The sequence below is a fragment of the Paramisgurnus dabryanus genome, chromosome 9 (assembly GCF_030506205.2).
Source record: "Paramisgurnus dabryanus chromosome 9, PD_genome_1.1, whole genome shotgun sequence".
Classification (NCBI taxonomy): Eukaryota; Metazoa; Chordata; class Actinopteri; order Cypriniformes; family Cobitidae; genus Paramisgurnus; species Paramisgurnus dabryanus.
In genome coordinates this window covers 2,388,003-2,406,322 of record NC_133345.1, presented here as the reverse complement: position 1 = coordinate 2,406,322, position 18,320 = coordinate 2,388,003, and the positions used below count along the sequence as shown (strand labels likewise).

Genomic DNA, 18,320 nt, shown 5'->3' with positions numbered 1-18,320 from the left:
GACAATTTTTCTTGAATTAAGTGTTTATATCTAGATTTGTTTCTTACCCCTTTGGCAGATTTATTTGCTTGTTTTAAGCCCAAATTCTGAGTTTTTTCTCCCTAAAGGCTAGGTTTATTTTCTTAGGGCATTTTGCTCATCAAAAAATGCATCTTATTTTAAGACTTTCTAGATATTTGTATAGTTAAAACAGTTCGAAATAACAAGTAAGAAATGATTTTTTGCAATGTATTCATTCATTCGCTACCCTTCATACTACAGCTGTCGAAAAACCACAGCAACGTCGACAGACCTGGAAGCGTAGCTGTATTTGTTTAACTCACAAAGACAACGGGTAAAGTATTTTCTTGATTACCTAAATGACTTGCTGTAGGAAAATAAGTTTAGGTTTAAGGGGGGAAATACAGTTTAAAGGGATATTTCAATTTATGATGATAATTCTGTCATCATTTACTCATGCATACAGGCTTACAACAACACGAGGATTAGTTTTTTTCTGAGTAACACAAAAGAAGGTATTTTGAGGAATGATGGTAAACCCACAGCAGATAGTCACCATTGACTTCCATAGTAGGAATAAAAAAATATGATGGAATTTAATAGGTACCATCAACCGTGTGCTAACCATCACTTTGCAAAATATTTTCTTCATCATTTATCACGATACTTCCAAAATATTTTTTCCTACTAAGTCAATATTTCATTATTTGCTTTACAAGCTTAAAAATGATGGTGACAGGATTCCATGGTAATCACAAACAGGTAAACAAGTAAAATAATCACTATTTACTTTTAAAAGCATTTTGAAAATTGCTTGCTTATGCTGGGAGTAAAGGTATTTCATGCAAAAGGTATTTCCTCTTTAAAAGGTAATGTATGCTTCTTTTAAAGCTGACACATTTGCCACATTAAAATAACAGAAATGTGTACTGTTTAAACTTTTTGGAGCCGGTGTGTCTGTGTTCTTGGGGCACACATCTACATGTAAAAGCAGAATTGCTTATTATTCTTCTCTATTTCTTGTATAGGTCAATTATGAGTGAAGAACCGTTCACCAAATGAAGACCGCAGCCAGGTGACGGGATCCTGTGGTAATCACAAACAGGTAAACCAGTAAAATAATCATCATTTAATGTTAAAATAATTTTGAAAATTGAAGTTCTGTGTGTTCTTATTGTACTTTATTTATTTCTGCAGGTAAGCACCATACCGTAAGCTTCATTCCCTTTATAACAGGTAAGGTTCATACTGTTTTATTCTTTTGTACTGTTTTATTCGTACTGTTTTAAATCATTCAGTAAATGCAAAGTTAAACTGATGTGTTTTTAATCTAGATTTAAAAGTGTCTACTGTTGAAGCACATCTGATCTCTTCTGAAAGCTGATAATAACTGAATGCTGAGGCACCTTGTTTTGAGTGAACCCTTGTTTTTTCTAAATGACCTGATCCTATTGATCCGAGTAATCGGTTTCATATTCGATTAGCATATCTGTCATGTATTGTAGCCATGAAGTGGTTTTTAAACAAGAAACAGTACTTTTTAAATCCATTGACCATTGCAATAATCGGCCCTGCTGGTGATGAAAGCATGAACAAGTTTCTCTAAGTCCTGTCTTGAGACAAAACCTCTAATTCTGGCAATATTTCTGAGATGGTAGTAAAAGCAGAATTCCTTATTATTTTTCTCTATCTCAGGCTCTACGGCATATATGTCATGATTTTATTTGTCTATTTATATGTCTATTTACAAGGACTGCCTTGGCCAAATGTTATTGTTAATTAATATTGAAGCAGTTATTTAACATAGGTCCTTTGAGTAGTGATTTGTGTAATGATCCATATATCTATTTTTATGTATATTTTTAACTTAGGAATGTGATTTTAAAGCTCATATTTGTTATTGTATGACACCTCTCATGTTATGAAAGTAAAAAATAAATGTATTTTCTGATGTCTTGCATTTCTGTTTTTAAACTGTTAATCCTTATCAAGTGCTATACATTAGAAAGTGGATATAGAGTGAAATGCACACGGTGAATAATGAACGCAGACCTTCAGTGCCGGACCTCTGACCCGCTAACCTCCATCCCGACAGCCAGCGCCTTCTCCGGATGCCATTGCGGTATCGCTTCTCGGCTTTTTGGGTAAGATCGAGTGGACACCGGGGACTACACGTTTAAATGGATTTTTGACCTTCGGCTATGGAAGCGAGGCTTGTTCCGTCCACTCCGTGCATCGACTCTGGCGCTTTCCGGGGACAAATAAGGTGAGTTTAAAATCAGAGTTTGCTTCTTTAGTGCGTGGTTGCCAGTTTGTTTGCCAGTCCGTGGTCCATAATACGTTCCGCGTTCGTGGTCTCTCCATCGCTCAGTACTTTTCTGTGTTTCTATTTTACGTAAAGCTAACACCAAAACGATTGTGGAAGGCGCTATATAGATTGTTCTCAAAGAAAAAAAAACGAGAAACAAACCCATGTGAATATGGGTCAAATTATCTAGGCGGAGCACTTCGTTCAAAGAAAAACGCAACAGAATTGTTTGCGTTGAACAAAGACAATGGTGCCTGCAGACATCGAATGTGTATTGTGGATAAAAAATGGCCAGTGGGGTGGGACAATTTTTCTTGAATTAAGTGTTTATGGGAAAAGTTCACGAATTTTTTCTTACCCTGTAGTCAGATTTATTTGCTTGTTTTAAGCATAAAATAACAGGAGAAGAAATTGTGTAGGGGGAGCAGAGGGTTTTTTTTCGTTCAAAGAAAAGCAGCGTGGCACGAATGAATGTTTGGCTGAAATGCTATCGTAATTTCCCCCTTAATTTTCCTTACAAACATGAAACCAGAGAGAAGGGCCAGTTGGCATCGAATTGCACCTTGTATTCGGTGATTGATTGAGGAAAAATATGCGTATGTGTATATATATACTTGTTTTGTTGAACAGAGACAATGGCCGCGTGCTCCAGCGTCACCTATATGCCTATTTCACAAAATGGCGGCTTTGACCGGAAGTAGGGAAAACATCGTTCAGGTTGCACCACTACGATGGCCACTCAATATAGTATGGACTGACAGCTGCTTTGTTTTCTCCTACACATGAATTTACTTGTAAAAATAACAATAACAGATATTGTCGATTGGTGTTATATTATTTTTTTAGCATTTCGTATTATCAAAATATATCATATGTTAGACAGCTTATCAATTTTAAATAAAATAACGAGACATACATAACTATTCGTGTCTGCTCCCGTTTATTGTAATGAGTGTGCACATTTGGAGAAATACTTAGACATTTTACTTCTTATTTCTTTAGACTGAATAATTATTTCTTATTAATTCCAAAGTATGCGACCCGATGATCTAATCGTGGTGTATGTGCTATTCCTCGTTTGTTTGCCTGCATCCATTGCTTTACGGCTTGCTTGTTGCGTTTAAATGCACATTTGATTTCTTTACCAGCATTGGATTTAGACCATTCAATGAGAAGAGTTAACCGCGTTTATTATGATTGATAAGCCCTCAACGGAGAATGAGGTCGGCATACATTAAAAGCCTTATTTTGTTTTTATCGTGTGCCTTCCAAAATGTATGCGACGAAACTTAAATCACGCAAAATATGAATGGTAACTAGACGTGCTTGTTGTGTGCAAGGAGTGCATTTATTTGTAAACTTTTGCTAAATCAAAATGGTTTATTTGTATTTGCTTTTTACCTGGGTTTTATCAGGTTCGCAGTCGGGACATTTTTAATCCATAGTGTATGCATAATTAATTTCAAAGAAATAAGAAGTAAAATGTGTAAGTATTCCTCAAAATGTGCTTTGGACTAAGTCCCCCGTCATCACAGCAAACGGGAGCAGACCCGAATAGGTATGGCTAGTTATTTTATTAAAAATTTCCAGCCGTCTGTAAATTTATGTTTGAAAGAAAAAAGTAAATTAATATCTTACTTACTGTTTTTGTCTTGTTTTCTAGTGAATATCTGACAATGCTTAAATGGAGATACATTTACTTGGTAAGCAAAGTGGCTTAAGATATTATGTATTGTAATAGAAAATTGTTATAAAAACGTTTTGTTTTTGCTGGGAATTCTTGTATATATTTCACAGCTATATAATTAATTATAATAACGCACTTTTTGTTGATAAACATGTTAAAAAATACATTAACACATAATAATGTGGCAACAAATCAAATGTGCATTTAAATGCAACAAGCAAAAATAAATAAATAAAGCAAATGCACGGAAAAGAAACGAGGAATAAAAGAAACACCGCGATTAAAAAAATCAGATCGCATACTTTGTAAAATAATTGAAATAAATTATAAAAATCAACAGGTTTATATTTAAAACAAATAAAAAATATCTGCCAGCGGGGTAAGAAAAATAAACTTAATTCTAGTTTCAACTTAATTCAATAATAAACTCAATTTAGGTTTATTTTTCTTACCCCACTGGCAGATATTTTTACTTGTTTTAAGCCTTAACCTATTACATTTTAGAATTTATTTCAGTAAACAAGACTTAAATTCTAAGCCACTTTGCTTATTAAGTAAATGTATCTCGATTTAAGAATTATTTTTTAACTCGAAAACATTAAGAAAATACTAAGTAAACGAACAAATTGGGATGTTCAAAACACTTAAATATTTTTTTTCACTCTACCCTTCATATTACAGCTGTCGAAAAACCACAGCAACGTTGACAGACCCGGAAGCCATGATACATTAGCAGTTTTTAAAATAAGTTAAATCTAGAATCCTTATTGGTTTTAGATACTTTAAAGCAATGAATGATCTTCTTTCTTTTGAATTGATTTGGTATTATGGAGGAGCTCTGTGTCTGGTTATTGAAGATGATTTGTTCTTTGCTCCTATGTTGGCTTATTTTTTTGTTATTTCCGTTACTATATATATTTTTTTCTTTGTTTTTTCTGATTTGAGGTTATGAAAATGTTTTAATTTGTAATAAAGGTTTTTTGAAAATTCTAAATTCTCTCTATCTCTCTCTCTCTCTCTCTGTCTCATGAGCGTGGATCAGATCCTGCATTAAAACATGAACTTCTGATTTGCTAGCTCAACGTTCTACCTCTGGGTTATACAATGAGAACGTATAGAGTTAAATGCCCGCTAGCCTCCACCCCAAAAGCCAGCGCCTTCGCCGGCTCCCCCTTTGGCTGCGTCTATTCCGGTATCGCTTCTCGGCCTTTTGGCTAAGATCAAGTGTAGTATCTGTTCTTATCAGTTTAATGTCTGATACGTCTCCTATCCGGGGACTATATGTTAAATGGATTTTTGACCTTCGGAAATGGAAGCGGAGCTTGCTCCTTCCACTCCATGCATCAACATGGTATTGCAGTGTTTCCATGAATGGTGCGCTCCCCATCTCGGGGATAAATAAGTCAAGTATAAAAAAAAGAATTTGCTTCTTTTGTGCGTGAATGACGGTGTTTTTTCTAATCCGTGTGTTTTAAAATTGCTGTGATTTCGTTGGCTTTATTGGTTTAACGAAAAGCTTGCGTGGAAATGAACACGCTGATAAAGAAATGTTTTTGTAATGTATTTAATTAATTTCTTTACAAGTTTGCGGAGGTGATACGAGGACGAATTAAACATCCTCGACACAGCTGAAGGCGCAACAAAAGCGAACGAGACCGATTGGAATGTTAAAAACACCTGAAAACTTTTTTCACTACCCTTCATACTACAGCTGTCGAAAAACCACAGCAACGTCGACAGACCTGGAAGCATAGCTGTACTTGTTTAACTCACAACGACAACGGGTAAGTCATTGAGCCCTGTGTTTTTATTTATCCACGTTCTAAAATTGCTATGCTTTCGTTGTTTCTTGATTGCTCTGTACATTTTTTTTTGTTTCTATTCCACGTAAAGTTACTTTGTAATAACGAAACCATATATTTGAATGCGCAATTTAAATCCATTTGATTTAAATTGTTTCACATATTTCACTCTACACGGTTCAACCGGGCTGGAAACGGAATAAAAACAGGGTAGATCTCGAAGAATGTTTGGTCTCAGACGTGGCTTCGTGCGCTTTCCACCTGGTCACACACAGTAAATGAAATGTTAGTCGGACGGCCTCCGGGGGCGCCGTCGATGTGATCGGTCACAGGAAGATGCGGCCGTCTGGCCTCAAAGGGTGTCGCTCATACTTACCTGGCAGGGGAGACACCATGATCATGAAGGTGGTTCACCCAGGGCGAGGCTCAGCCATTGCACTCCGGTTGGGCTGACCCCTTTGCGAATTCCCCAAATGTGGGAATCTCGACTGCAAAATTTCTGATAGTGGGGGACTGCGTTCGCGCTCTCCCCTGACCTTTGTGTTAAAAATAGATTCGCTTGTCGTTTTACGTAAAATCCAAGAGACGTCTAACCACGGCCCAAGAATACATTAGTCATCAAAAAAGCGGCTATTCAACGACTACATAACTTTTAATAGACAGCGAATAAGTGTCTAGGCTAAAACAAGGCTTAATTTGGGCTGTCAGTGAAAATCTAATAGCCGTTTGACCATTCCAAACGAATAGACTAGCCATTAAATAGAACCACAATCAAACGGCTACATGTCTAAGAGCACAAAATAATGCTTAGATGATTCTTTTACTTCCAATATAAGAGGTTCTCGGGAATGGCAATCATCCAAACTAATAAATTATAAAGGCTTTTATAAGAAAATGACAACAGTTAAACAACCTAGACAGCGTTGGGCAATACAAAATGCTAATAAATACAAGACAAATTGAAATATTGTACATGCATGTACATTAAACAAGCCAACAAATCTGCCAATGGGCTACGACAATTTTTCTTGAATTAAGTGTTTATATCTAGATTTGTTTCTTACCCCTTTGGCAGATTTATTTGCTTGTTTTAAGCCCAAATTCTGAGTTTTTTCTCCCTAAAGGCTAGGTTTATTTTCTTAGGGCATTTTGCTCATCAAAAAATGCATCTTATTTTAAGACTTTCTAGATATTTGTATAGTTAAAACAGTTCGAAATAACAAGTAAGAAATGATTTTTTGCAATGTATTCATTCATTCGCTACCCTTCATACTACAGCTGTCGAAAAACCACAGCAACGTCGACAGACCTGGAAGCGTAGCTGTATTTGTTTAACTCACAAAGACAACGGGTAAAGTATTTTCTTGATTACCTAAATGACTTGCTGTAGGAAAATAAGTTTAGGTTTAAGGGGGGAAATACAGTTTAAAGGGATATTTCAATTTATGATGATAATTCTGTCATCATTTACTCATGCATACAGGCTTACAACAACACGAGGATTAGTTTTTTTCTGAGTAACACAAAAGAAGGTATTTTGAGGAATGATGGTAAACCCACAGCAGATAGTCACCATTGACTTCCATAGTAGGAATAAAAAAATATGATGGAATTTAATAGGTACCATCAACCGTGTGCTAACCATCACTTTGCAAAATATTTTCTTCATCATTTATCACGATACTTCCAAAATATTTTTTCCTACTAAGTCAATATTTCATTATTTGCTTTACAAGCTTAAAAATGATGGTGACAGGATTCCATGGTAATCACAAACAGGTAAACAAGTAAAATAATCACTATTTACTTTTAAAAGCATTTTGAAAATTGCTTGCTTATGCTGGGAGTAAAGGTATTTCATGCAAAAGGTATTTCCTCTTTAAAAGGTAATGTATGCTTCTTTTAAAGCTGACACATTTGCCACATTAAAATAACAGAAATGTGTACTGTTTAAACTTTTTGGAGCCGGTGTGTCTGTGTTCTTGGGGCACACATCTACATGTAAAAGCAGAATTGCTTATTATTCTTCTCTATTTCTTGTATAGGTCAATTATGAGTGAAGAACCGTTCACCAAATGAAGACCGCAGCCAGGTGACGGGATCCTGTGGTAATCACAAACAGGTAAACCAGTAAAATAATCATCATTTAATGTTAAAATAATTTTGAAAATTGAAGTTCTGTGTGTTCTTATTGTACTTTATTTATTTCTGCAGGTAAGCACCATACCGTAAGCTTCATTCCCTTTATAACAGGTAAGGTTCATACTGTTTTATTCTTTTGTACTGTTTTATTCGTACTGTTTTAAATCATTCAGTAAATGCAAAGTTAAACTGATGTGTTTTTAATCTAGATTTAAAAGTGTCTACTGTTGAAGCACATCTGATCTCTTCTGAAAGCTGATAATAACTGAATGCTGAGGCACCTTGTTTTGAGTGAACCCTTGTTTTTTCTAAATGACCTGATCCTATTGATCCGAGTAATCGGTTTCATATTCGATTAGCATATCTGTCATGTATTGTAGCCATGAAGTGGTTTTTAAACAAGAAACAGTACTTTTTAAATCCATTGACCATTGCAATAATCGGCCCTGCTGGTGATGAAAGCATGAACAAGTTTCTCTAAGTCCTGTCTTGAGACAAAACCTCTAATTCTGGCAATATTTCTGAGATGGTAGTAAAAGCAGAATTCCTTATTATTTTTCTCTATCTCAGGCTCTACGGCATATATGTCATGATTTTATTTGTCTATTTATATGTCTATTTACAAGGACTGCCTTGGCCAAATGTTATTGTTAATTAATATTGAAGCAGTTATTTAACATAGGTCCTTTGAGTAGTGATTTGTGTAATGATCCATATATCTATTTTTATGTATATTTTTAACTTAGGAATGTGATTTTAAAGCTCATATTTGTTATTGTATGACACCTCTCATGTTATGAAAGTAAAAAATAAATGTATTTTCTGATGTCTTGCATTTCTGTTTTTAAACTGTTAATCCTTATCAAGTGCTATACATTAGAAAGTGGATATAGAGTGAAATGCACACGGTGAATAATGAACGCAGACCTTCAGTGCCGGACCTCTGACCCCCTAACCTCCATCCCGACAGCCAGCGCCTTCTCCGGATGCCATTGCGGTATCGCTTCTCGGCTTTTTGGGTAAGATCGAGTGGACACCGGGGACTACACGTTTAAATGGATTTTTGACCTTCGGCTATGGAAGCGAGGCTTGTTCCGTCCACTCCGTGCATCGACTCTGGCGCTTTCCGGGGACAAATAAGGTGAGTTTAAAATCAGAGTTTGCTTCTTTAGTGCTTGGTTGCCAGTTTGTTTGCCAGTCCGTGGTCCATAATACGTTCCGCGTTCGTGGTCTCTCCATCGCTCAGTACTTTTCTGTGTTTCTATTTTACGTAAAGCTAACACCAAAACGATTGTGGAAGGCGCTATATAGATTGTTCTCAAAGAAAAAAAACGAGAAACAAACCCATGTGAATATGGGTCAAATTATCTAGGCGGAGCACTTCGTTCAAAGAAAAACGCAACAGAATTGTTTGCGTTGAACAAAGACAATGGTGCCTGCAGACATCGAATGTGTATTGTGGATAAAAAATGGCCAGTGGGGTGGGACAATTTTTCTTGAATTAAGTGTTTATGGGAAAAGTTCACGAATTTTTTCTTACCCTGTAGTCAGATTTATTTGCTTGTTTTAAGCATAAAATAACAGGAGAAGAAATTGTGTAGGGGGAGCAGAGGGTTTTTTTTCGTTCAAAGAAAAGCAGCGTGGCACGAATGAATGTTTGGCTGAAATGCTATCGTAATTTCCCCCTTAATTTTCCTTACAAACATGAAACCAGAGAGAAGGGTCAGTTGGCATCGAATTGCACCTTGTATTCGGTGATTGATTGAGGAAAAATATGCGTATGTGTATATATATACTTGTTTTGTTGAACAGAGACAATGGCCGCGTGCTCCAGCGTCACCTATATGCTAGGGATGGCTCCCGCGAAACTGACGTTTCGACACTGTGTCGAGATCCCGAAGCGTAAATGTTTCGAAACACTGCTCCGAAATGTGATTCGAAACACCCATGTCACGTGATGAAGTGATTCGAAACACCAAGCGGTGCATTTCACAAGTATTTCGAAAGGTGGCGTACCTGTCGAATCTGGAAACAAAACTGACAATACCTCATAGATGCGTTTTTGGCAAGATCAAATACTATAAATTACTGAAAAGAAGTAATTTTTCCTCATAGGTATGTAACACTTAGGCTACTACAAAAAATGCATTCCAGCAACAAGTGTCCCTTGTGTGAGAATGTTTTCAAAGGCTGGAGAAATTATATGTAAAAAAGAAGCTGGTTGAGTTTATCAACACAGAACAATTTATATATTTGAATAAAGATCTTTATATGTAAACAATGTTGCATATTATGGCTTGATATATTTTATGAATCTCTTATTATTTATTTGGTATATCTCTATTCTATTTTTTTTCATTAAATAGACCCGAATAGCCTATAGTTATCGACAATTGTGAGCCTAAAAGCTCATGTAGTTGTCAAACAGATGTTAAAACAACAACAAAAACCATTTTATTATGATGACATAGCGCATGCATTTCCCAGGTTCGATCCTAAGATCTACGAATGAGAGTCGAGAGCACTATCCACTCTCCCATTCTATCACTTGTGCGTCAATCAAACAAGATGTGGGATACAATTTGTTAGCGCTCGTCTAAAATCTTGTCAAGGCTGCTTCATGTAAAGACATGCAAACGACCGCTAGGTGTCACTGTGGAGGCGGTTTCGGATTGATGTTTCGAAGCCTCGAAACATACGGCACAATTGATTCAACTGTTTCAGTGTTTCACGAAGCCTCGCTCTGCCCACCACTACTATATGCCTATTTCACAAAATGGCGGCTTTGACCGGAAGTAGGGAAAACATCGTTCAGGTTGCACCACTACGATGGCCACTCAATATAGTATGGACTGACAGCTGCTTTGTTTTCTCCTACACATGAATTTACTTGTAAAAATAACAATAACAGATATTGTCGATTGGTGTTATATTATTTTTTTAGCATTTCGTATTATCAAAATATATCATATGTTAGACAGCTTATCAATTTTAAATAAAATAACGAGACATACATAACTATTCGTGTCTGCTCCCGTTTATTGTAATGAGTGTGCACATTTGGAGAAATACTTAGACATTTTACTTCTTATTTCTTTAGACTGAATAATTATTTCTTATTAATTCCAAAGTATGCGACCCGATGATCTAATCGTGGTGTATGTGCTATTCCTCGTTTGTTTGCCTGCATCCATTGCTTTACGGCTTGCTTGTTGCGTTTAAATGCACATTTGATTTCTTTACCAGCATTGGATTTAGACCATTCAATGAGAAGAGTTAACCGCGTTTATTATGATTGATAAGCCCTCAACGGAGAATGAGGTCGGCATACATTAAAAGCCTTATTTTGTTTTTATCGTGTGCCTTCCAAAATGTATGCGACGAAACTTAAATCACGCAAAATATGAATGGTAACTAGACGTGCTTGTTGTGTGCAAGGAGTGCATTTATTTGTAAACTTTTGCTAAATCAAAATGGTTTATTTGTATTTGCTTTTTACCTGGGTTTTATCAGGTTCGCAGTCGGGACATTTTTAATCCATAGTGTATGCATAATTAATTTCAAAGAAATAAGAAGTAAAATGTGTAAGTATTCCTCAAAATGTGCTTTGGACTAAGTCCCCCGTCATCACAGCAAACGGGAGCAGACCCGAATAGGTATGGCTAGTTATTTTATTAAAAATTTCCAGCCGTCTGTAAATTTATGTTTGAAAGAAAAAAGTAAATGAATATCTTACTTACTGTTTTTGTCTTGTTTTCTAGTGAATATCTGACAATGCTTAAATGGAGATACATTTACTTGGTTAGCAAAGTGGCTTAAGATATTATGTATTGTAATAGAAAATTGTTATAAAAACGTTTTGTTTTTGCTGGGAATTCTTGTATATATTTCACAGCTATATAATTAATTATAATAACGCACTTTTTGTTGATAAACATGTTAAAAAATACATTAACACATAATAATGTGGCAACAAATCAAATGTGCATTTAAATGCAACAAGCAAAAATAAATAAATAAAGCAAATGCACGGAAAAGAAACGAGGAATAAAAGAAACACCGCGATTAAAAAAATCAGATCGCATACTTTGTAAAATAATTGAAATAAATTATAAAAATCAACAGGTTTATATTTAAAACAAATAAAAAATATCTGCCAGCGGGGTAAGAAAAATAAACTTAATTCTAGTTTCAACTTAATTCAATAATAAACTCAATTTAGGTTTATTTTTCTTACCCCACTGGCAGATATTTTTACTTGTTTTAAGCCTTAACCTATTACATTTTAGAATTTATTTCAGTAAACAAGACTTAAATTCTAAGCCACTTTGCTTATTAAGTAAATGTATCTCGATTTAAGAATTATTTTTTAACTCGAAAACATTAAGAAAATACTAAGTAAACGAACAAATTGGGATGTTCAAAACACTTAAATATTTTTTTTCACTCTACCCTTCATATTACAGCTGTCGAAAAACCACAGCAACGTTGACAGACCCGGAAGCCATGATACATTAGCAGTTTTTAAAATAAGTTAAATCTAGAATCCTTATTGGTTTTAGATACTTTAAAGCAATGAATGATCTTCTTTCTTTTGAATTGATTTGGTATTATGGAGGAGCTCTGTGTCTGGTTATTGAAGATGATTTGTTCTTTGCTCCTATGTTGGCTTATTTTTTTGTTATTTCCGTTACTATATATATTTTTTTCTTTGTTTTTTCTGATTTGAGGTTATGAAAATGTTTTAATTTGTAATAAAGGTTTTTTGAAAATTCTAAATTCTCTCTATCTCTCTCTCTCTCTCTCTCATGAGCGTGGATCAGATCCTGCATTAAAACATGAACTTCTGATTTGCTAGCTCAACGTTCTACCTCTGGGTTATACAATGAGAACGTATAGAGTTAAATGCCCGCTAGCCTCCACCCCAAAAGCCAGCGCCTTCGCCGGCTCCCCCTTTGGCTGCGTCTATTCCGGTATCGCTTCTCGGCCTTTTGGCTAAGATCAAGTGTAGTATCTGTTCTTATCAGTTTAATGTCTGATACGTCTCCTATCCGGGGACTATATGTTAAATGGATTTTTGACCTTCGGAAATGGAAGCGGAGCTTGCTCCTTCCACTCCATGCATCAACATGGTATTGCAGTGTTTCCATGAATGGTGCGCTCCCCATCTCGGGGATAAATAAGTCAAGTATAAAAAAAAGAATTTGCTTCTTTTGTGCGTGAATGACGGTGTTTTTTCTAATCCGTGTGTTTTAAAATTGCTGTGATTTCGTTGACTTTATTGGTTTAACGAAAAGCTTGCGTGGAAATGAACACGCTGATAAAGAAATGTTTTTGTAATGTATTTAATTAATTTCTTTACAAGTTTGCGGAGGTGATACGAGGACGAATTAAACATCCTCGACACAGCTGAAGGCGCAACAAAAGCGAACGAGACCGATTGGAATGTTAAAAACACCTGAAAACTTTTTTCACTACCCTTCATACTACAGCTGTCGAAAAACCACAGCAACGTCGACAGACCTGGAAGCATAGCTGTACTTGTTTAACTCACAACGACAACGGGTAAGTCATTGAGCCCTGTGTTTTTATTTATCCACGTTCTAAAATTGCTATGCTTTCGTTGTTTCTTGATTGCTCTGTACATTTTTTTTTGTTTCTATTCCACGTAAAGTTACTTTGTAATAACGAAACCATATATTTGAATGCGCAATTTAAATCCATTTGATTTAAATTGTTTCACATATTTCACTCTACACGGTTCAACCGGGCTGGAAACGGAATAAAAACAGGGTAGATCTCGAAGAATGTTTGGTCTCAGACGTGGCTTCGTGCGCTTTCCACCTGGTCACACACAGTAAATGAAATGTTAGTCGGACGGCCTCCGGGGGCGCCGTCGATGTGATCGGTCACAGGAAGATGCGGCCGTCTGGCCTCAAAGGGTGTCGCTCATACTTACCTGGCAGGGGAGACACCATGATCATGAAGGTGGTTCACCCAGGGCGAGGCTCAGCCATTGCACTCCGGTTGGGCTGACCCTTTGCGAATTCCCCAAATGTGGGAATCTCGACTGCAAAATTTCTGATAGTGGGGGACTGCGTTCGCGCTCTCCCCTGACTTTGTGTTAAAAATAGATTCGCTTGTCGTTTTACGTAAAATCCAAGAGACGTCTAACCACGGCCCAAGAATACATTAGTCATCAAAAAAGCGGCTATTCAACGACTACATAACTTTTAATAGACAGCGAATAAGTGTCTAGGCTAAAACAAGGCTTAATTTGGGCTGTCAGTGAAAATCTAATAGCCGTTTGACCATTCCAAACGAATAGACTAGCCATTAAATAGAACCACAATCAAACGGCTACATGTCTAAGAGCACAAAATAATGCTTAGATGATTCTTTTACTTCCAATATAAGAGGTTCTCGGGAATGGCAATCATCCAAACTAATAAATTATAAAGGCTTTTATAAGAAAATGACAACAGTTAAACAACCTAGACAGCGTTGGGCAATACAAAATGCTAATAAATACAAGACAAATTGAAATATTGTACATGCATGTACATTAAACAAGCCAACAAATCTGCCAATGGGCTACGACAATTTTTCTTGAATTAAGTGTTTATATCTAGATTTGTTTCTTACCCCTTTGGCAGATTTATTTGCTTGTTTTAAGCCCAAATTCTGAGTTTTTTCTCCCTAAAGGCTAGGTTTATTTTCTTAGGGCATTTTGCTCATCAAAAAATGCATCTTATTTTAAGACTTTCTAGATATTTGTATAGTTAAAACAGTTCGAAATAACAAGTAAGAAATGATTTTTTGCAATGTATTCATTCATTCGCTACCCTTCATACTACAGCTGTCGAAAAACCACAGCAACGTCGACAGACCTGGAAGCGTAGCTGTATTTGTTTAACTCACAAAGACAACGGGTAAAGTATTTTCTTGATTACCTAAATGACTTGCTGTAGGAAAATAAGTTTAGGTTTAAGGGGGGAAATACAGTTTAAAGGGATATTTCAATTTATGATGATAATTCTGTCATCATTTACTCATGCATACAGGCTTACAACAACACGAGGATTAGTTTTTTTCTGAGTAACACAAAAGAAGGTATTTTGAGGAATGATGGTAAACCCACAGCAGATAGTCACCATTGACTTCCATAGTAGGAATAAAAAAATATGATGGAATTTAATAGGTACCATCAACCGTGTGCTAACCATCACTTTGCAAAATATTTTCTTCATCATTTATCACGATACTTCCAAAATATTTTTTCCTACTAAGTCAATATTTCATTATTTGCTTTACAAGCTTAAAAATGATGGTGACAGGATTCCATGGTAATCACAAACAGGTAAACAAGTAAAATAATCACTATTTACTTTTAAAAGCATTTTGAAAATTGCTTGCTTATGCTGGGAGTAAAGGTATTTCATGCAAAAGGTATTTCCTCTTTAAAAGGTAATGTATGCTTCTTTTAAAGCTGACACATTTGCCACATTAAAATAACAGAAATGTGTACTGTTTAAACTTTTTGGAGCCGGTGTGTCTGTGTTCTTGGGGCACACATCTACATGTAAAAGCAGAATTGCTTATTATTCTTCTCTATTTCTTGTATAGGTCAATTATGAGTGAAGAACCGTTCACCAAATGAAGACCGCAGCCAGGTGACGGGATCCTGTGGTAATCACAAACAGGTAAACCAGTAAAATAATCATCATTTAATGTTAAAATAATTTTGAAAATTGAAGTTCTGTGTGTTCTTATTGTACTTTATTTATTTCTGCAGGTAAGCACCATACCGTAAGCTTCATTCCCTTTATAACAGGTAAGGTTCATACTGTTTTATTCTTTTGTACTGTTTTATTCGTACTGTTTTAAATCATTCAGTAAATGCAAAGTTAAACTGATGTGTTTTTAATCTAGATTTAAAAGTGTCTACTGTTGAAGCACATCTGATCTCTTCTGAAAGCTGATAATAACTGAATGCTGAGGCACCTTGTTTTGAGTGAACCCTTGTTTTTTCTAAATGACCTGATCCTATTGATCCGAGTAATCGGTTTCATATTCGATTAGCATATCTGTCATGTATTGTAGCCATGAAGTGGTTTTTAAACAAGAAACAGTACTTTTTAAATCCATTGACCATTGCAATAATCGGCCCTGCTGGTGATGAAAGCATGAACAAGTTTCTCTAAGTCCTGTCTTGAGACAAAACCTCTAATTCTGGCAATATTTCTGAGATGGTAGTAAAAGCAGAATTCCTTATTATTTTTCTCTATCTCAGGCTCTACGGCATATATGTCATGATTTTATTTGTCTATTTATATGTCTATTTACAAGGACTGCCTTGGCCAAATGTTATTGTTAATTAATATTGAAGCAGTTATTTAACATAGGTCCTTTGAGTAGTGATTTGTGTAATGATCCATATATCTATTTTTATGTATATTTTTAACTTAGGAATGTGATTTTAAAGCTCATATTTGTTATTGTATGACACCTCTCATGTTATGAAAGTAAAAAATAAATGTATTTTCTGATGTCTTGCATTTCTGTTTTTAAACTGTTAATCCTTATCAAGTGCTATACATTAGAAAGTGGATATAGAGTGAAATGCACACGGTGAATAATGAACGCAGACCTTCAGTGCCGGACCTCTGACCCGCTAACCTCCATCCCGACAGCCAGCGCCTTCTCCGGATGCCATTGCGGTATCGCTTCTCGGCTTTTTGGGTAAGATCGAGTGGACACCGGGGACTACACGTTTAAATGGATTTTTGACCTTCGGCTATGGAAGCGAGGCTTGTTCCGTCCACTCCGTGCATCGACTCTGGCGCTTTCCGGGGACAAATAAGGTGAGTTTAAAATCAGAGTTTGCTTCTTTAGTGCGTGGTTGCCAGTTTGTTTGCCAGTCCGTGGTCCATAATACGTTCCGCGTTCGTGGTCTCTCCATCGCTCAGTACTTTTCTGTGTTTCTATTTTACGTAAAGCTAACACCAAAACGATTGTGGAAGGCGCTATATAGATTGTTCTCAAAGAAAAAAAAACGAGAAACAAACCCATGTGAATATGGGTCAAATTATCTAGGCGGAGCACTTCGTTCAAAGAAAAACGCAACAGAATTGTTTGCGTTGAACAAAGACAATGGTGCCTGCAGACATCGAATGTGTATTGTGGATAAAAAATGGCCAGTGGGGTGGGACAATTTTTCTTGAATTAAGTGTTTATGGGAAAAGTTCACGAATTTTTTCTTACCCTGTAGTCAGATTTATTTGCTTGTTTTAAGCATAAAATAACAGGAGAAGAAATTGTGTAGGGGGAGCAGAGGGTTTTTTTTCGTTCAAAGAAAAGCAGCGTGGCACGAATGAATGTTTGGCTGAAATGCTATCGTAATTTCCCCCTTAATTTTCCTTACAAACATGAAACCAGAGAGAAGGGTCAGTTGGCATCGAATTGCACCTTGTATTCGGTGATTGATTGAGGAAAAATATGCGTATGTGTATATATATACTTGTTTTGTTGAACAGAGACAATGGCCGCGTGCTCCAGCGTCACCTATATGCCTATTTCACAAAATGGCGGCTTTGACCGGAAGTAGGGAAAACATCGTTCAGGTTGCACCACTACGATGGCCACTCAATATAGTATGGACTGACAGCTGCTTTGTTTTCTCCTACACATGAATTTACTTGTAAAAATAACAATAACAGATATTGTCGATTGGTGTTATATTATTTTTTTAGCATTTCGTATTATCAAAATATATCATATGTTAGACAGCTTATCAATTTTAAATAAAATAACGAGACATACATAACTATTCGTGTCTGCTCCCGTTTATTGTAATGAGTGTGCACATTTGGAGAAATACTTAGACATTTTACTTCTTATTTCTTTAGACTGAATAATTATTTCTTATTAATTCCAAAGTATGCGACCCGATGATCTAATCGTGGTGTATGTGCTATTCCTCGTTTGTTTGCCTGCATCCATTGCTTTACGGCTTGCTTGTTGCGTTTAAATGCACATTTGATTTCTTTACCAGCATTGGATTTAGACCATTCAATGAGAAGAGTTAACCGCGTTTATTATGATTGATAAGCCCTCAACGGAGAATGAGGTCGGCATACATTAAAAGCCTTATTTTGTTTTTATCGTGTGCCTTCCAAAATGTATGCGACGAAACTTAAATCACGCAAAATATGAATGGTAACTAGACGTGCTTGTTGTGTGCAAGGAGTGCATTTATTTGTAAACTTTTGCTAAATCAAAATGGTTTATTTGTATTTGCTTTTTACCTGGGTTTTATCAGGTTCGCAGTCGGGACATTTTTAATCCATAGTGTATGCATAATTAATTTCAAAGAAATAAG

At 36.0% G+C, this 18,320-nt stretch overlaps 4 non-coding genes across 4 annotated transcripts; all 4 read left to right on the top strand.

The window, feature by feature from the left end:
* The first annotated feature begins 5,189 nt into the window (after positions 1-5,189).
* LOC135764478 (U2 spliceosomal RNA) lies at positions 5,190-5,380 on the top strand. Its single transcript, XR_010540024.1, has one exon. It is a non-coding gene; the product is annotated as a U2 spliceosomal RNA (small nuclear RNA).
* Positions 5,381-6,165: 785 nt separating this feature from the next.
* LOC135764535 (U1 spliceosomal RNA) lies at positions 6,166-6,331 on the top strand. Its single transcript, XR_010540082.1, has one exon. It is a non-coding gene; the product is annotated as a U1 spliceosomal RNA (small nuclear RNA).
* Positions 6,332-12,914: 6,583 nt separating this feature from the next.
* Positions 12,915-13,105, top strand: LOC135764477 (U2 spliceosomal RNA). Its single transcript, XR_010540023.1, has one exon. It is a non-coding gene; the product is annotated as a U2 spliceosomal RNA (small nuclear RNA).
* A 785-nt stretch (positions 13,106-13,890) lies between these two features.
* LOC135764337 (U1 spliceosomal RNA) lies at positions 13,891-14,055 on the top strand. The gene has a single exon (XR_010539890.1). It is a non-coding gene; the product is annotated as a U1 spliceosomal RNA (small nuclear RNA).
* The last annotated feature ends 4,265 nt before the right edge of the window (positions 14,056-18,320 follow it).